Source organism: Pezoporus occidentalis, unplaced genomic scaffold, assembly GCF_034315485.1.
Source record: "Pezoporus occidentalis ecotype Australia unplaced genomic scaffold, CSIRO_AGI_Poc_V1 ctg2, whole genome shotgun sequence".
NCBI classification, from domain to species: domain Eukaryota; kingdom Metazoa; phylum Chordata; class Aves; order Psittaciformes; family Psittacidae; genus Pezoporus; species Pezoporus occidentalis.
Genome location: NW_026913855.1, coordinates 12,969,383 through 12,989,341, shown reverse-complemented (window position 1 = coordinate 12,989,341; position 19,959 = coordinate 12,969,383).

The window sequence follows — 19,959 nt, the reverse complement described above, 5'->3', positions numbered from 1 at the left end:
GGATGTGTCTATTTGTATATCTTGTGTCATACCTACCTTTGTCCCTTCTGAGATACTCAGCAGGTTATGTATCTTCCAAAGGAATCATTTGTCATTTTGGATCGAGTATTTAAAAATAACTAGAAAGTGCACAAAACTAAGGCATTTAAAACATATTTGATGTTACCAAAGTGATCTATGTGTAAAATACTTTATTCAATTTTGATATATCTATTGTGAGGGCTACAATGGGTTGACATATTTTGAATGTATGATATGTTAGCTTTAGCTTGGGAACCGGAACTTAGAGAGTTCCAGGAAAATCATTACTTGCCATGGAAAAAAAATACAGATGGAGAACAGGTCCTCAAGGTGATATATACCTGATTCTCTATATCTCCATATGTTGCTGTGGGGTAGAGAAGAGGTTTACAGAGCAAAACAGATCAGTCATGCTTAGGGAAGTGAGATTTCTCCAATAGAAACTTCTTTTTGTCCCACTTTCAAGTGAGATGCAAACCTCAATCAGTCGGTAGGAGACAGTAACATACAACTGTGTCTGCTGCGATACTGGGATTACTGGCTAAAATTTGAACAGGGTATCTGAGCAGATTGGCCAGCACTGGGGATTGTTAAGGTGGTCTTCTAATTATTAATATTAAAGCAGCCATCTTTCACTTCTGGCCTTGCACAGTCCAGGCAGGCTTGCCCAGCTGGCATTAAAACTTCTGGGAGGCCAAGCATCAAGAGTCTGAGAGAGCAAAGGAAACACAACAGAAGGAAGCAACATGTGAGAGAGAGGTGGTCATGCTCAGAGCCACTAATCACAGCTGTCCTTGGCAGTCAGCTAGATAAAGAATGATGTTCTCAAGCCAAGATGCCCTGGATCAGCATCCCAATCTGTAGTTGTGTGCCTGCAAAACATGAGACGGAGTTGAGGGCTTTCTAGTCCCAGCAAATGCAGCGGGACTGTTCAAGAGTCAGAACCAAAGTGAGAATCAAACTACCCCACTTTTAGTTAGGAGAAGAATTTAAGCCACTCTGATTGGCTTGAAATTTTTGCCTTAAGTTTTAGCATCTATATGTAGCTTACAATACCATGTAGTTCCTGCTTCCTACAGTGCCAGCACATGTGCTCATTGTGTGAGTTTTGCGAGTCTCAGCATTCCATGGTGGCAAGAGGGAAATTTCTAGTGACTTTAGGGATGTTAAAAGCTATGTCTTCCATATCACATTTTTCACTTTATGCAGAAAGGAGTGAGCTCCTGGGGCCTGTGCTTACATTGGCGCTTCTGGGAGCTGATGTCTTTGTGCAGCCCTTGCCTACACAGTCCCAAGGGCCTGGATATGCATCCACTGAACTGAAAGTCAGAGGGGATCAAAGGACATGGAGGCAGGAAGAGAAAAATATTTATTTTTTTGAGTAGCTTCCCAGAGTTTTTGGTCAGAGGGTTGTGACCAAGATAGGGAAGCAACTTTGCAACGCAGCATGCTGTATGCATGATTCTATTAATTTTAATGGTTTACCCAGGAGCACAGGCAAACTCTCTCCTTTTGCTTATTTACAGATTCCAGATTTTCCCTCACACTGTTGAACTATGCTACCAGAACTCCTTGCTGAGGACTAGTGAAGAGTTGATCATGGTTGTGGTGGGACCCCTAACCTTGAATTCAGGGCTGCTTCTTATGGTCCTGATCAGATGGGGCTGTCAACAGCTGTTTGACTCATTCCCTTCCTTCTTGTCAAAGTTTATCATAGCTATGGGACTCTGGACAGTGCTAGACCCCTTGGCAGTGTTCACAGTGGATTCATTCCTGGGGGTAAGTCACTTAAAATAACTTGGACATGAGACCTTGACGTAGAAGTTTGTTTTATTCAGTGAATCACTGAAAGATATGAAATTCCACCCCTGGCAATGGAACATGAAAGTTAAAAAGAAATTAAATAATAATGTTATACATTACCTTTTTATTAACAAAATTCCCATCTAATGGAGTCACTCTGTTTCTGCATAAAATTAAGAGCACTCTACAGGCCATATATGGTGATAAGAAAGTAAATCCACCAGTGTGGAGTGATTGCATCTGCTTTGAAAAGGATTACTGCAATTTTGGATGTTAATGGAGATGGGTTAATGAGCAGTCCTGGTTATTAGCGCTTCAGATTTTTCTAAGCACTGAAACAGACAAGATTAAAAAATAGAGGTTATTGTGCACTTCTCTGACATGCAGGGTAGTTAATATAATTTGCTGGCACACCTAAAAAGACTTGAGATTGAAAGACTGGAATCTTTATGGAAGAACTCCATCATACATAAAATTGTCACAGCAAAGCTCCCAATTCTACCTATGTATGCACTGGGTATCCCATCTGTACTTTGGTGTCTGGGAACTTCTATCATATTTGAGGTAATGCCCAGTCTCTCAGAGCATGTGTTTCAGCTTTGGCCCTCACTATGTAGGTGATAGAGGGTCCTTTCAATGGGTGCAGAGCACTGAGAGCTTTTCTGGGGGTGTGGTATTGTTGTTCTTCTCCCCTTGGCTGTCTTTCAAAGACATCTTTGTTTCTGTAGCTCGCTTCAGCAGTAATCCACAGTCCTTGTGGTGTATCAGGTTTTTTCAGGTCTCTTGGTTCCTCATCTAACCTGTGCTCTGCTTTTAAGAAGTCCTGTTAAAATGTGATTTCCCACTGTTTACATGCTGTTTCCCATTTCAGTGGTTTTGAAAATTAAAATTCAGCTCTTCAACAAATTTAATTGCAGCTCACTTGGGTGGTAATTGCAATATTTTAAGCATGTGGCAACACACTGAAGTTTTCACTTGGACAGCCTGCTTTTTTGTTTTTTAATTTTGCGGTGTAAAACATGCACAGAATTGAATTCTAATTGGTATTAAGAGAAGAAAGGGTATTTACCCAATATTCAGGCTAGATATATTTAAATATTATAAAGGCTTTTTGCTCCCTTCTAATACTGGTTTATTCATAAAACCCAGAGGAAAGGCCTGTCTTTCCCACACTTGTGTGGAGAAAAATCATTGCCATTGACTTCAGTGGAATTGTGCTCAGTTATCATCAGACTGGATTTGTTAACAATTTCAAAGAGGGCTTGGTCAGAAGGAAACATGAGATAGGAATAAAGTAACTAAGATTTTCATTACAGCATTAAAAAAGCACACTTCCCTCTGTGCTTCATACTGAAAATTTGGCAGTTTTACCCACCAAGATTATCTTTGATAGAAACTCATTTGTTCAAATGTTACACAATATACCGTGTGTATCTTTCCCAAAATGAAACTATATCTCTCACATGTGCTTTTGTTATTGCATTTGTATTTTTTTTTTCCTGGCATTCTTTCAGCAGCTATTTCAGATTTACTTGCCAATCTATTTTAGAGCAAGCATTTTTAAAATGTTGTGTTATGGTAATATGCGTTATTTTAGTGCTAGAATGTATTTGGCTATCCTAAATGGCCTTAATACTTATGAAAGATGACAGATAGCCCTGGAGACAGAGGTTTCTCTGTTTACTAACTAATTTTTTTTTATTGTTAAGAGAAGACTAGAGAACAGTTGAAAATTTGAACAAATTTGAAGGGGTTTCAAAGTCATAGTTCAAGGTATTATGTCGTATGTGTGATTTCAGGTTTGCTTTACTGTCAGCTTGTAGAGGGATGTTCTAGGGGTAAAAAACTTTCCTGTGATTTTGGAGAATGCATTTCAAGTTCCAGTTCTGCCAGAACTTTCCCAGGATGACTCAATTTACTTTCTGTACATTCTAACTGTAGAGAGTAACACCTCTTTAACCACATGTATATGTGTCATCATCAAAAACATTACAAACTGCAAGACGCTGTGGTGCGATAAGTACCTGAGATAGATGTTGACAAACGTTAATTAAACAATTTAAAATGAAGATACCTTTCTTAGATCATGTCTTCGAGGACCACAAAAAGATTGGCACAATCTCTTTGTTAGAAAAAACTGATAGAAAAGTACACTTCCCCCACACCATTTTTGCCTCACCAGAAAGAACTGCTCAGATAAGAGAGAAATTTATTCTTATTTGCCATTCAGACTTTTGCCTCTCTGAAGGGATGTCAGAATGTGACTGCTGTACAGAGGATTTTCCTTGGTAGACAATTTCTTTGATAAGAAAGCAGTGAAGTGGGCCAGCTTTTATTGCAAGCAGAGAAGATAGAACAGAAAGAACAGAACCAGAGTATTCTAATATTTCTTGATGAATATGGAGAGATCAGAATTAGTGACTAGTCTTTATATGCTATTAGGTGTCTCCTGGGGACCTGTAATTTCCGTTGCAGAAACCTGACAGTGTTGCACAGGGTGGAAAGAGAGCAGAAATATATTCAAGGGTCTCAGTCCTTGAATAGCTCATCATTGGATTTCTAAATGTCTTTCTGCTACTATGCACGTCACCGCAAAGGTAGCCAAAACCAGGGAGAAAGATCTGACTATTCCTAAAGTTTATTCGAGGCAAGTTGGTCAGGAAGGTGCAGGTTCCTTGAAGCCTAAAGGTCACAGACTCCCTCTCTGAATAATGAGTGGATTTTTTTGTGTTGAAGTTTCCTTGAAAAATGTATCAATGTGATTTAATAGCTGTCACTGTGTCACTTTAAAAAGCAAAAAGGGAAGAGAGAAATTTATCTCATCTCTGAGCAGTAGAAGACCTATGATACGTAGCTGAATTCTTCTAAGTCGATCCAGCAGAGGGCAATAATATGTCAATACACAAGCCAGTTCTTAATAGCTAGATATGGGGGATAAAGAAAAAAGGCAATAATAAATTTTTGGAAAACCTTTTTCTGCATTTTACTGGAAGTATAATGAAACATAGAGTGCTACAGAACCCTCAGGATTCTTTTTGAATCTTTGCAAAAATGAACAAACCGCCCTATTCCCAATTAAATTAATATTTTAATTCTATGAATATTAATTCCTTATCATTATTTAGTATGCTAAAGATTTATTTGAGCTTCAGTAGAATGAAAATAGTTATACATGTTTTTTTATTATAGAGCAGTTGAACATAAAGTATTAATAGCATATCTAAGTAGGGTGTATGACAGTCATGTACCTTTGGAGAAGCTATTAATGGTACAACTTGTGACTGCTATTTTGAACAGCAAAGAGGTATCTTTAATTCTACCACAGCAGTGGGAGTATGATACAGTCAGATCTCTTCAGAGGTATTGTTCTCTTTGAGTCTCTATCTCTTCTCAGGCAAGAAATAAATGAAATAAGGTGGCTGATGTTTATTGGTTCTTCCATGTTACAGGCTATTCTTTGTGGCTTCCCAAACTGGACTGACTGGACACTAGGAATGGAGGATGAAAGGAATATCTGATTTTCTGACTTAAAACATTGCAAACAGTCTTGATAATGCATGTACATAAATTAAAATGCTGTTTCATAAGGAAAAACTTGTCTCTCTTTCACTGATGAAAGGTCAAACCCTTTGGGCAAAACTTAACAAAACCCTGCTGGTGCCCCCTGTTGATCTACTTGTAGTTGCTTTCTCATTTTTCTCACCTCATTGGGTATCAGTCAAGCTTTGTGAACCCACTACCTTCTTTGCCTGATGCTGTTATTTGCAAAACTAGTGGAAAAGCTATGCTAGGTGTCAGCTAGCAACAAGCACAGATGCCCTGTAACTTCCATTAGGCATTTCAGATAACATGGTGGTTACTTTTGTTTTCCTGAAGTTGGGAACTGGTGTGTATACATCCTCCAAAGTGCACATGCTCAAAATGTTTGGGTTCTTGCTGAGTCTGAAAGGAATCAACATTTTTCTTGTGACAAGGGCAAGTCATTTTGAGACTGGTCAGTTTGGAATTATGCACTGCCACAAGTGTTTTCTGCTCACTCAGCACCCCTAAAAGCAGAAGTATAAATCATTCAATATTATGCCTCTCTGGTCATTGAAATAAGGCAAATTTAAGCCTGTTTCTTATTCCACTTCTCCTGCAATATGTTAATAAATCTCACATTGAGTATTTTCACTGTGACAATAAACCACCTATATACTCTATGTTTTAGTAAACCAGAAAAAAAGAAAACATCTGATGGTTAATTTCAAATTTGTGCAGTAGAATCCTAAATTTCAAGCTGTGCCCACCACATAATACAGTTGAAACCTTCTCATAAAGAAAATCATGCTTTTTTTTTTCATGGTGCCTATAGGTAAATAGTCTAAGCAGGTTTGACATTGTCTCATGTTGATATTTTTCCCCCATGACAGCGACTTGGGAACAGTGTAGAGAAACCTATTGCTGATGCTGCCAAGCTCTCCTGGGTCTTTCTAAGAGCAGAGGAGTCGTGGATTCCTGGAGCCTTAATCACTGTGGTGCTATATACAATCATATTCATCATCTCATCAACAGTGTTGTATCTGTACTTTTTAAGGTATGTCTCTTTATCTCATTATTCCCTCAGGAGCTTAGGCTCAAGTCTCTTCTTCTGTAAGATAAAATAAGGTGACATGAGAAAAGACGTATCAGTGTCACATATCCAAAGCCAAGAGTTGTAGACAATCAAGAAGGCGTTAACTCCTTCTTAAATTTTAATGCACTGGTGTTTGGTGGGCACAGCGAATCAGAGAAGGAGCCGTTTATTTCTTCAACAAGAACACAACTGATATGATGATTTTTCACAGATTCTAGGAGCTTCTGTTTCTTTAGCTTCAGACAACGGGCCTGTCAAAGGTTTAAACTCTGAAGTGCGTGTATCTTTTATTTAGGTACTTTGGAAGACATTTTTGGTCTTCCAAGCAGAGTTTTGTGAGAAATAATAGGAGAAATTCAGAAAGCAACATATGATGAGATGTGCAAAATCTCTGAGTCTGCAGTGGCCCACAGAGTCTTACAGACTTTTGATGAATCAGGATTTTTGATTTGACGTGACTGAGGCTTTAACCCACTGCATGGCATGTCTTAACCTAAATAATATTTCCATTACTTTAGCCCATTATCAATATTCATTTCATCATGAAATTTGACCAACTACCTTTCTCCACCTTTCTAGTAGTCACCATTAGCTGTGTTAGTGTTTAGGGACAGGTGTGGGACACTGAAAATGACCAAGATAGGTTGCCTAATATATTGAATGAAAAAGTGTATTTTCTTTTGTCTGAGTGACTCATCTATAATGCAGTATGAGTTTTGTGCCGGCCCTCAATTCACTCAGTGATGAACACTGAGTGGTGGCAAGCACCTGTAATGCATTTCCATACGGAAATGCAAGATGCAGGCAGGTGTAAGAATACAAAAGCTCAGCATACACCCTCCATCTGACAGAATCATCCCCGGGTCTCCTTTCCACAAACTCCATTTCAGCAGGCAGAAAAAGATAAATGGCAATTTAAATTTCTGCAAAGTATTTCAAAGCTCCTGCATTCCTGGAAGCTGTACACAACTCCAATGTACTGGTAGTCTAGTTAATTAGTTTTTGAGATGTTAATGCCTTCTTAATCATTGACTTAATAGTTTTGAATAGCTTCATAAGTTTTAGCTGCTGTCGTTTATTACTCAGGAAAATTAATTTGAATTAAAACATTTGTAAGGCAGGTTTTTATGAGAATATTACCAACATTTTCATTGTCTGGGGAACAGGTGCAAGATCATCAAAGGTTCCTTTCCTTCTGGATCAATTTTCCTATAATGTTTTCCAATAAAGGGGTGGGGGGAGAATGTTACTAGGGGAAAAAGGTTGTCTTAGTAAGACACATTTTAAAAATGATTCATAGCAAAATGCAAAAACAAAGGGAAGATAACAAAATCTGTTACAGTGCATAAGGTCTTTGAAGTTCTTTGCTTGATAGCAAAAAAGATTTTGAATACCAAAGTCTGTACAAAGTAAATTTATACTATGAGCTTCAGAATTTGGATCCACTTTGTCTTTCTTGTATGTTCACAACCCAGCACACTGGGAATCTTAGACCTAGCTAGGGCTCTTGAGCAGCACACTGTCAGGCCACTACTGATAACATTAAACCCTTTTAAAATGTTTTTAAAGAAAGCACCTCTGCAATTCATTACATTGTTTCCTGAATATTGGTGTTACAATAGCGGTGAGGCACTGGAATGGGTTGCCCAGGGAGGTTGTGAATGCTCCATCCCTGGCAGTGTTCAAGGCCAGGTTGGGCGAAGCCTTGGGTGAGATGGTTTAGTGTGAGGTGTCTCTGCCCATGGCAGGGGGGTTGGAACTAGATGATCTTAAGGTCCTTTCCAACCCTAACTGTTCTATGATTCTATGATTCTAAGATAAAACTTTATTATAACCAAAGCGGTATTATCTCTTTGTGTGAACATTTCTCAGGTATTCTATCTCAAATATATTCAAATGTAATGTTGCTTGATGCAGAAAACATGTTTTGTTTTGTTTTGTTTTGTTTTCTTTTTGACATGGGCATTTACCACATCTTTATCTGATGAGGTAAATGAATATATATATTGAGGGATGTCTTCTGTGCCCTAACACACCAGTCCACAGGGAACACTTTGGCTCTTCAATAGCGGAGTTAGTAGCATTGCTTAGAATTACTCAGCAATTTCCCATTTAGCTGAAGTCTTCAGCAGTGTATAAAAAAAGAGATAAGAGCAGTGAACCCACCAGACCACCAAAGCAAGTAGGGGAAATATCTGCTTCTGCCACAGCTAGAAAGCTTCACAGAAGCACTGATGAACAACCAGGAAGCTAATGAAATCATAGGCAGGGGATTAGAAGCAATAGGCATCTATTTGTGTCTTTATAAGCCAACATACTTCAACAAATCTGGCTCCCCTTGGGTGTCTTGGGAGGCTGTAGTACATTTAGCATGGAGAGATATTCTAATTACTTTTTGGAAAAATGAAGTGGCACTGGTTGGAATTCCTTCATTTTAATTCTACTAGAAGTTAGAAACAGTCTGGAACTTGCTGGTGAAATATTTTCTGCACTGTGAGAAAATGCAGACCCATCTCAAGTAAAAGTGTCTGCTGGAGTCTAAATTTCCTGGCATTGAATTTTTTTTTTTTTTAAAAAAAACCTCTTCAAGAAATCTACATTTTTCAATGTTAAGAGCAAAACTATTATTTTTTTACAGTTGTTTTCCAAAAAAGGGTGAGAAAGGCTCAAGTGAAGATGTAATAAACTGTTTCAAACCACTGAAACTACCCTTCAGTTTTTGGTTTGTGTAAATTTTTGAGAAGTCAGTTTTTCAATCTGACTCTGGATAGCAAATCACTTCAGTGTTTTCTTCCTGATAAATAAATGAACTTGTAAGGTATTATACTGGGTCTCATACGTCTAGAAAATAGCACCTGAGTTTTGTTTTGCTCTTTATTGCATTAGCAATAGAAATTATTACTGTCATATTTCTAAGAAGCCATGTTAAGGAACAAGAAGAAGTGTTTTATTACGTTTTGTGCCAAAGAAAAGAAATTAAACTAGGTAAAGGAGCACGCTGAGTACTTTTGGGCAAAAGGAACAAAGCTGGAAGACAGGCTTCATGATTTTTAATTAATTCAAAGTTAATTATATTGTTTAGAACCATGTGCTTAAAATCTTCATATAGAAAATGTTTATGGCAGCAAATAGACAGTAATTTAACTGCATTAAATTTTACTTCATTTGAAATAAGAATGTTGCATTAAGTGAGCTTAAATAAATGGCAAGGTCTTTTTCTTGTTTAGCAAGATAAGTGGCAAGTCATTTAAATTGCTGACCTGGAATTTCAAAGGCGAGCACCATAGAATATTGTTGTTTCAAGATGAGCAGGCGGCCAGAAAGCCCACCAGCTGGTTTGCTAGTTTTTTAACTAAGCACAAGATAATTCTGACTTATGAGAATATTTGCAAAAATGTGTCTATTGTGTCAAAAGAACATCTGATGTAGACCCAGGGCTTAAGAAGCAAACTTTTCTTTGAAGATACTGTGGATTTTGGAAAATTACTCTATAAAGGGTATTAGTTATTTATAAAAAAATTTCTCTAGTGTATTTTAAGATACTGTCTTACTCTGCCTTAGCTGTGATTTGCATTTCACACTTTAAAGATTTCTCCATTATTCCTTGGTAGCCAGTTTGTTTATATTTCCTACATCTCAGTTATCTTCCAGCTGCTCTCCTCTTTTGATAAGAAAATCCCAAAATGACATCTTGGGAACTACAGCAAGTTTAGGACTGCAGCTTCAAAAAGAATGTTTCAAAAAAGGAGGGTGGGGGAAAAAGGTACAGAGAGCTCCTTTACAGCAAAGCAGGAGATATATGTCCCTAATCTGATGTTGAAGCAGGCTGCCAGACTTCAGTATCAGAATAGCTACTCCATCACAGAAACTCTTGGATACAGAACTTGACCCTAAGCTACATATTCCCCTTTGAACCTAATGCTAAAGCTCCTCCTGAGAGCAAGTTGAAATACTTTCCGTTGGTGCATCTTATTTCTGTTCCACGCTAAATCTCAGTTGTGGGCAAAATAGTACTAAGCATTTTATTGAGTGTGCTTCTCTGCAATTACTGTGTGTACTGTAAGGAGAGATGTACAGTTAGTGTAAATGTGAACTTCATTCTGATTTGCCTCACCCGCACACTTATTGGTTATCATATACAGGCCTCTGCAAGACTAAATAATAAAGATCAGCCACAAGATCTGCATCTAGTGCTGCCATACATAAGAAGGATGAGAGCTCAGAGGGTCAAAGAAGTTATGCCTGTGCTCTCCCTCAGACCTGCCAAGAAATTAATGACCTGTACAGCCACACAGAAACCAGTTTTTTTTTTGTTGATTGGAGTGCCACACAGCAATCCCTGAGCTTCTTGTGACTATCCAGTCAGACTCTGGGAAGGACAGAAAAACTGAGATTGGCACCAAGCAATGGCTGAATTGTAATAAAGTATTAGCTTGGAAGAGGCTACAAAAGGAAAGACCTCAGTTCAGTATCCAAGATTGAGATTCCAGATTTTCTGATCTTTATTTTCTGAACCCTTGGTTTTGGAATAAAAGTAAAGTGAGAAAGAGATGAACTTGAAGAGGTTCAATTGGACTAAACAGCAATGTTTTGAAGTTCTAGAGTTCATCTAAGGCTAAAAATGTGACACTTGGCTTTTTCAAAAGCCTCACAATATTGGTTTCACCTACATTAAGAAATACCACACAGCAAGCCTTTCTTGTGGTAGAGAATTTTACTGCGTAGCACTTACTCAATTCCCTACCACAGCACAGAAATGTCATAGAAAAACAAAGCCAGCAAACAAAATTAACTTTTCTGTCATCAAGAAAAGTTTAGATTGTATAGACTTCAGGCTTTGGGTTAAAAAAAATGGTGAGTGGTTCCTTTCTATATGATGTGGTTTACCCATTATTGAACCCTGGCATAGCAGGACTTCCATCTATGCCTAACTGAGATACTCATGTAAGCACTGGAACTAGTTACCTAGCCCAGTGCTACTAGGCATTGGACATGTCTGAAGGAAAAGAATATCAGAATCTTTTGGAGAAGTCAGTATCTTGAAATACTTAAAAGAAATTGCTGCTTATGTTTACATGATTTGATTAGGGTATTGTAAAGTCTCAACAGGGTTGGGGAAGCTTCTCCTGTGGGAGAGAAAAAAGAAGATTCTTACTTACAGGTAGAGAACATAGTTGTGAAAGGAAACCCAAGACTTAGAAGTCTACAAAAGTGTAAGACACCTTTTTCATTTTTTTGCATGAAGAGTCCTTTCAAAAATGAACTAAATGTGTATTTCTATTCTTAGGCTACACAGTGAAGGTTGGCTTTTGGATGTATTTCAACGTCTTCATGGTGAAGAAGGCACATTCTTTGTTCCACTGGACTTAGAGATTTCCAGACAGGAGCTGAGCTACATTATGAAAAGGGCTGAGCAGTGGAGAGGAAGCAACGGTGAAAGACGGATGGTGAGTGGTGAATGGTCTCCAAAAGGAGTCTGTTACATACTGGTCCAAATTGATGCTATGTAATTCTGGGTATTACTTAAAATGACATAGATATACAAGGCAGTTATTCTTGGAGTCCTTCTTTGAATGAAGAAGCTAAGAAGCATGTTCAGGAGAATTTTGCTAGGTTCTATGTGCATTGTCTGAACATCTTTAGGGGTTATAATCTGCTTAGTATCCAAAGTGTTAGCGGCATCACTGATGTAAAAAATTATCTATGCCATCTGATGATTCCTGGCTTGGTCATAGAGACTTACTACTTGTTTAAACGTCAGTTCCATCCCAGATAACGTCTCAGCCAGCTCAGCAAACTGGGGATATGGACAAGTAAGAATGTGATCTGGGCCTTCTGGGTCACTCCTCCCAGTTTATATACTGGACATGATGTGCTGTGGTATGGAATAACCCTTTGGCTAGTTTGGGTCAGGTAACTTGTCTCTGCTTCCTCCTGGCTTCCTGTGCTCCTCCTCGCTGGCAGAGCATGAGACTTAAAAAGTCCCTGATCAGAGTAAACATTACTTAGCAACAATTAAAAACATCGGTGTGTTATCAGCATTGTTCTCGGACTGAAGCCAAAACAAAGCACTGCACCAACTACTAGGAAGGAGAAAAACAACTGTTACAGCTGAGCCCAGGACACATGGTCAGAAGTCTGTGAGGGACATTTTCTTCCTTGCTTTCCAGCTTTGCATGAGCATTATTGATTCCTATAGGACTATCTTATAAAACAGCTCTTGGACAATAGTGCTCATCAATTGGATTTATACATCTATGAGTGCCTCTGTGTGCAATGCTTTGGTAACTCTCCTGCTTCAGTGTAAAAATGAACAGATTCCAGTAGGAAGCAAATTAGTCCTCTTAAGTATGTATGAGTTGTTTGTTTTCTTTTCTTTTCTAACCCATTGGAAGAAGTGATTTTAGATTAGGGTCTGAAGGTTTTCCAGTCTCTATAGCTACCTTTGAAAGATCAGCAGTTTATATAAATATATAGCCTCAGTTGTCACTGTTATAAACATCTGCCACAGCTGTAATTATTTTCCACCTTTTTTGTGATGACAGTTTGGGCCCTGAAAGGAAAAATAAAAAGGTGAATGTGCCAATTGAATGAAAAAGCAGATACTCAGTAAGCTTAGCTTTTGTAGGAAAGTGCAGAGCACCACATTGCATTCCAAAAGAGCAGAGGGAAAAGGTCTGAAGGAGTGAACGTGTTACCAAAGCCACCTGCCTCAGACATTCCTACTTTTTATATAGATAGCAATTATTTGCTTTACCCCAGTAAGCAAATAACATTTTTTCCTTTTTTTTTTTTTTTACTTAAGAAGTTTCTACAGTAAGTCAAAACATAACCACTGATGACTGGTTTCTATTACCTTTGTTACAAGTAAGGTCAAAGAACATAATATATAGTGGACCTCATTTTACATGCCAAGACTACCAATACCATATGGAAAAAGTGGTGGATAAGGCAACTGCAAACAACTACTTTTCTGTTTCAAGTGCTGAATACATTTCTAATGATATTACCAGCATATAATTTCTTGCAGCAGTACAGAAAGGGCTGAATGGAGGAGGAGAGGATGGAGGTATAGTCAGATGGAAAAGAATGGAAATAAAAATTACTTCTGTGTACACAGTCTGTCCCTGAATGGATGAAATTGGGATTGCTCAGATATACTAAAATGTAATTATATAACAGTATAAGACAACATACTTCAGAGGACAGAACGCTAAAAGAAATGACCCATAGCTATCTACATATGTGTCTAGTTTTGCTCTCAGTATGCGGATTGGCATGTATGAAATGCTACATTGAAATGTGCGTACCTGACCTTAGTCCAAGATCCTTTAAAATGAACCCACCCTCAGCCAGATCCAGCAGCACAGAGGGTGCAGTCATCATAGAGGGAAGACTCCCTGTGCTGCATAAGGAGCAGCGTGCATCTCATTCGACATATCAGTGATGCACACTTTTGTCTTTAAGTCCCGAAGTTTCCAATTCGTGTTCTGTTTATATCCACACTAAATTTCATGCCTTTGCCTTTATATCAGCCCTGACCAAATGCTGTGACAGCTTTAAACATTCCTGGTCTCTATGGGACACACTGTGCAGACTATGCAATGTAAACAGATAGGAGTAATGTGGGAAGAGTGACAGTTTGCATCACTGGCATCAGTGGGATCTCTACCATTCACTTCAGCAGGCACAGTATCCACATCACAGTGAGGGAAACTTGAGTGGAGGCTACTGTCCAAAACTCCTGAGCTATCTGTAGCAAGCATAGATACTGTGTAAAAAGAACCAATGTTCTTCAGAAATTTGAAATCTTCCCCTTCTGCTCCAATTTTTTGTTTATCTTGTCTTGATGGAAAAGTTAACCATCAAACCAAGTTTCAATTGCAATTTGGCAAATCTAGCTTTGTAAGAAAAATTTGCTCCGTTCCAGAAATATGTTCCCCATATGGATCATCTCCCTTCAAGACTGAGAACTATATTTTCAGGTCTTTTATGCTCCTAGGCATTGCAGATACTTGAAAGACCTTTTTTCCTGCCATGAATTTGCATAATGTATTTATCTTGTCCCTCTCTTTTTGTATGTCTAATTGTACAATGTAATCAGTATGGAAGACACATCACTAGGCCTTATTGCGTGCATTATTAATGTGTTAATTTTTAAATAAGATACCAAATTAACTCTGAGCAATTTTTATAAAGGGAAGCATAAGACTGCCATATCATACATCACTCCGTATAAAAAATATATTTTAAATGGAGGTCATTCAAGTAAATAGTCAGTCAAACCTTCTGCAAAAAATAGGTCTACATTTTTGCAATATTTTCTTGCTATTAACCATGTGCTTCTCATTTTTATTCCCTGGATTAAAAATTGCCCCATAAATGGGTATTTTATAATATGCTTAATTTCCTTTTATTAAATTGATAAATGCCGCAGCAGAGGACACATTTACAGTATGATGAGAATTTAAGGTTATTGCATTTTATAATTTTTATATTGTTCAGAGAAGCGATTTGTCATTTGTGGAATGACATCTATGCCACCTTTTCAAAGTATTTTTAGTTGTTCTTTTGATAGGAAAAAGGTCACTTTTGGTAGACCAGGAAGACATCACTCTATTAAACTAATTTGCCTACATGCAAATTTTGTCATTTTTACCTCATTAACTATTTATCATAGAGTAAAAATATATATATATTCATGAAGGGGCAGCTAGAAGCCTGATGGAGCTGGAACTAATATTTTGCAACTCTAATGATTTTTTGCATTCTTAATTAGATAGCATGAGGTTGATATGATTAGGGCAGGATGTAGTGTTTTTCATTAAAATACATTTTAGAAGCTGTATTCATAATCTGCCCTTGCAATTAAATAATGAGCCTATGAGTTTAATATTATCGACCCAATTATTATCCCATGGAAAAGTATACCTTTAATAAATTTGTGCCGTAGGACCTTCATTAGCAACAAAACGAATTATTTTTCCAGGTACACAGATTACATGGCCACAATCACATTTATGTAGCAGTTTGGAAGGCACTGTGAGGAGACAGCCACCAAAGCCCTGTACCATACAGAGACACACTTGATTGATTATTTCAGAAGAAGTAATTATAATATCTTTAATGAGAAAAGCGGCAAAGAAGTAAAAATGCCACCTACAGAGGCAGACAGAAACATCTGTAGAAACAAACATTTGCAGAAACATTGTTCTGGGCACCCTCTGCTAAGAGGAAACCTGGACCCCCATTCCTCAAGCTGTTATAAATATGGAGGCAGAGATGAATATTTACTGCTCTTTTGTTGAAGGTGAGTGTACGTTAAATGTATGCCAAGTTCTAGCATCAGGAATATCAGGACCATTGGCAGACACGAATACCTTAACCTGGCACTAATAACAGCAGATCAATGATAAGGTCAGGACTCTGGATTTTAGCCTTTTTTGGTTTTGGTAAATGTAACTAAAGTGACAATGTCCTGCTGTCCTGACCAAGGTATCAGTTTCCCAAAGTTAAGTAACAGTTCAGAACCAAGGTATGAAGTGGGGTTTTCTCCTCCCAAATCAGAGGGTTTTTGTTTTGTTTTGTTTTTTGAAAAAGAAGGGAAGTATTTCTAGTTAAGCAGGTTCTGACCAGGGAAGATTTTCTGTTATGGCTGGATTGGTTGTTAGGTGTGCAGAGCCCAGTGCATCACTTTGCTCATGTTCAAAGCCTCTGAACTATTTATTAGGTGAGTTGCTATCAACAGGGGTAAAAGGAAAAAAATCTGGCCCTCAGTGATTTTTACTGGATTTAGCCCTCAAGGTACCACCACTGCTTGCAGTTGGACTTTTTTACATAATGCTGCTAATGATGAGTAAAGTTGTACAAGCAGTTAGCTGAAGCACCACCATTACTATACCAAGAAGAGGCCCAAAAGATTTGCACATAGAGAGGGTTTCAGAAAAAAATGCAAGCTCTATAGGCAAGAAGATAATGTGAAACTTACAGCTGAAATAAAGCCTGATGCACTGCAAAATTATTTTAATGAGACTAGGGTTAATTTTCTAATTCTAAAATTATATTATAGCAAACCATAAAAAATTACCCAGCAGTAGTTTTTTGAAAGGAAAATATATTTGTAATTATCTCGAACACACGATTACTTCAGGGCCTATTATCGACACAATTTTTGGTACCACTTTACACTAATTTGCATTTATTACTCTCAGGCCAACTATTAATATGTTAATAAATAAGTCATTAATACTTGTTATTTAATTGCTATCTATTTATTCCTGTTCAATATTGCATTAATTACTTGTGAATAGTTGAGGGCAAAATTCTGCCCTTGCTAGTGGAATCAGCAGTGATGAGAGAGGAAATTGACACAGGACGTGTTGGCATTCTGAAAACTGGCAGAGAGCAAGTCATTCAACCCGTTTAACATGAGGAGGTTAACTTTTCTTCTCATCATAGGTGAAGCTTCATGAGCCTCCAGGTAATCTGCAAAGCTGCTCGGCCACAGGCTGCTGAAGGCAAGCAGTACTACACCTGAGATCACTGTAATTTGTCTCTTCTTACTGTCCTGGGATTGCTCCCATGCTGGAGTTTGGACCCTGTTTGGAAAGACAGGTTGATGATGGATAGGGAGAAACGAAGGGTAAAGACTGAAGTCTTCTGAGTGCCAGCGATACATCTAGGAAATCATGGCACATACGGTGTAGTGAGAAACGGGAATAGGCACATTGCTTTCTTGCAGTTGGATATTGAAACAGGAAAAAGGAAGATCTCCTATCCCCTCCTGCTCTTCCTCAGTCCAAAACCCAGATGCAAGATCTTTTGTTCCCCTTGTATAAATAGACCACAGTGTAGATTGAAAAGGGCTAAAGAAAATGTGACATAACGTGTATTTTCTGTTTGAAGGCTTAGCAGTACTCTAAGTGTGATTTCTTTTCTCTTTTTGGAGAAAGATGACATCTAGAAATGGATAGCAAGACCAGGTCAAGTTTTGAACACAAATTTCAGCCTGTATCTGGATCTAATAGATCTGATCATCTTAAATCTGATCTCCCTCTGAAGTTGCAGGGTGAATTTTTTGCATGAATACAAACAGAAATTTTGTCATTGCCTTTGAGGAAGCCCATTTCCAAAAGATTGGAAAAAGTTGCAAGCATATTTTGATATAAAGAAAAAAAAAAAATAAAATAAAATAAAATAAAATAAAATAAAATAAAAGAAAATAAAATAAAATAAAATAAAATAAAGGAAATTATCTGGAAGAGGTAATACCATGGTACAAAACTGTGGGGTCCTGAAGGAAAAGTTAGCAGAAAAGAGTAGAAAGTGGCTCAGGGATTTGTGCAGAAGACAGAACCATGCCAAGAAAAATAGAAAGAAATTGAATGAAATGCCAGGTAAGAGAAGTTTATGGAAAAAAATAGGTATACAATCATGTTACTTTTGATCCCCCTAAAAGAATACTTGCCTTCTCAAATTGCTAATTTAGATATGACTGGTCTGCAAATGAAGAAATGAAAATGTGTTGAGAAAGCAAAAAATTTGAAAGTATAAGTTTCTTTTTATTTGTCCACTTCTGTTTGCAAGCTGTTTCTGACTCTGAGTTATCCCTTGTATATGTAAGTTTTACTTCAGCTATTATATCTTTAAAAAATAACAAATGGCCGAGATCACTCAAGCAGCAGTAGAAGATACGGTCTTATAATTTTGATTTGTGGTTTCTTTTCCTTAAACTTGCTTCAGTGATGTTTTAGAAGCTTAACATTTTGTGAGTTCACTATCAGGTTTCTTTTCCCTAACCTTAACCCATATTGTAAAAAAATTTTAAGCTGCTTACTGGAGCTCTCAGTACCGTGTCTCCAGCAATTTAGATCCTACCAAGAATGAAAATGAAATTTTCTATAAGAGTAGCATGGGAGATTAGAAAGCAGTAGCAAAACTGATTTTGAGTATATCCAGAAAAAATGGCAGTTATATGGAATTTAATTCTTTAAGTGCTAGTATGAATAAATCACTGTTGATGTGGGGTAAGTCGTTTTAACCAGTACAAGTAAACCACCCTGCTATCTAGGACAATTCAACTCAGCATGTTGAGATGACAAGACTAGGCAATAAGAAGTAATCACCTATCTGCCACAAAAATTGTAGGAGGGAAACCTTGATCCCTTTGCAGTCTACAGCAAAACTTGCACTGACTTCATTAGGGCCAGATCTGTCTGTGTAAGTAAAGGAGAAGGGAGGAAACAGGGCCATGTCTCACTGAACTACGTGATCTGTGTATATAAGGTCAAATTCTCATCTGGGATAAATTATTGAAGGCAGAGTCTGTATTTTTTTTTTTTTTTAAGATTAAATAGAGATTGAAAGTCATGAGATGAGCAGATGGAAGGCTCAGCCCAGTAATGGGATGTTGGAGAAAACAGAGCAAATGTAAGGTCAGAAAAGAGTGTAGCACTCTGTTGCCTCACAGATTCAAAATATAATCATTTCTGTATGAAATAAGGCCTTGAGCTGTGTAGTATCAAATTGGCCAGATGGTTCTGAAGCACTTTGCTTGCTATTGTTTTAGAGTATTTAGTGCACAGGGATTGGTGGGTAAAAACAAGAAAGGGGGAAAATGCGGATGGTCAGAAGCATCTGGAATAGGCAGGCATATGCTGACCATAACCAGGCATGCCATTAAACCTCACAACAGTTGATTAGTAACTTGTCAAGTGTGTATGTGCAGGCTGTGGAAAACAAGGTAATGCAGCCTAGGTAAAGGAAAAGAGTTCTTTCTCCTGTGTGGATAGGTCTAACAAGTGGAACTGCTTAAACAGATGTGCACAAAAAAGATGGCTTGTAATAAATTGTAACAGTGATAGAATGGGTATAATTAACAAGTAAACTATGAAAACAGCAGTAGAAATTGAGCCAGTAGTGTAACACTGCACTGAATTTTCTTCATTCCATGTTGTATACCATCTTAAAGAAGAAAAAAAAAAAAAAGGAAAGAGATGAAAAATGGATATAACCCCCAAACAGCTATGCAAGCTTATCTGAATCTGAAAGCCGCATGACAATAAATTAATAAAAAAAGGTAAAAAGAAAGGCAAAGTCTATGCAGAGTCAAGTATTATGAGTTACAGCATTTCTTCATGGGTTGCCATGTGATATCTCATATGATAAGGCTACAAATTGAAAACAAAATGATATACTTCATGGAATTTACTTAAAGAGATTGTAAATACAATCTTGTTTTTTGAAAACATGTATTTTATTTCCCTTTTCAGTGAGAACTAATTTATTCAAGTCTCCTTTGCGGTCCCCATTAAATGTACAATATGGTATTTCCAGAGTGAATGGTAACAAATCATTTTAATCCTATAATCAATACATGAATTATATAAAGGTGTTAGTGCAGATGGACCAAATTAATTGTCTGCTGACATCCTTCTGATTACTATACTGGCAGAAAGGTGCTAATTTCTGTAATACTTCAACAGACATCCAAACTGTTTTGTCAGAGAGCTTGGACAGTG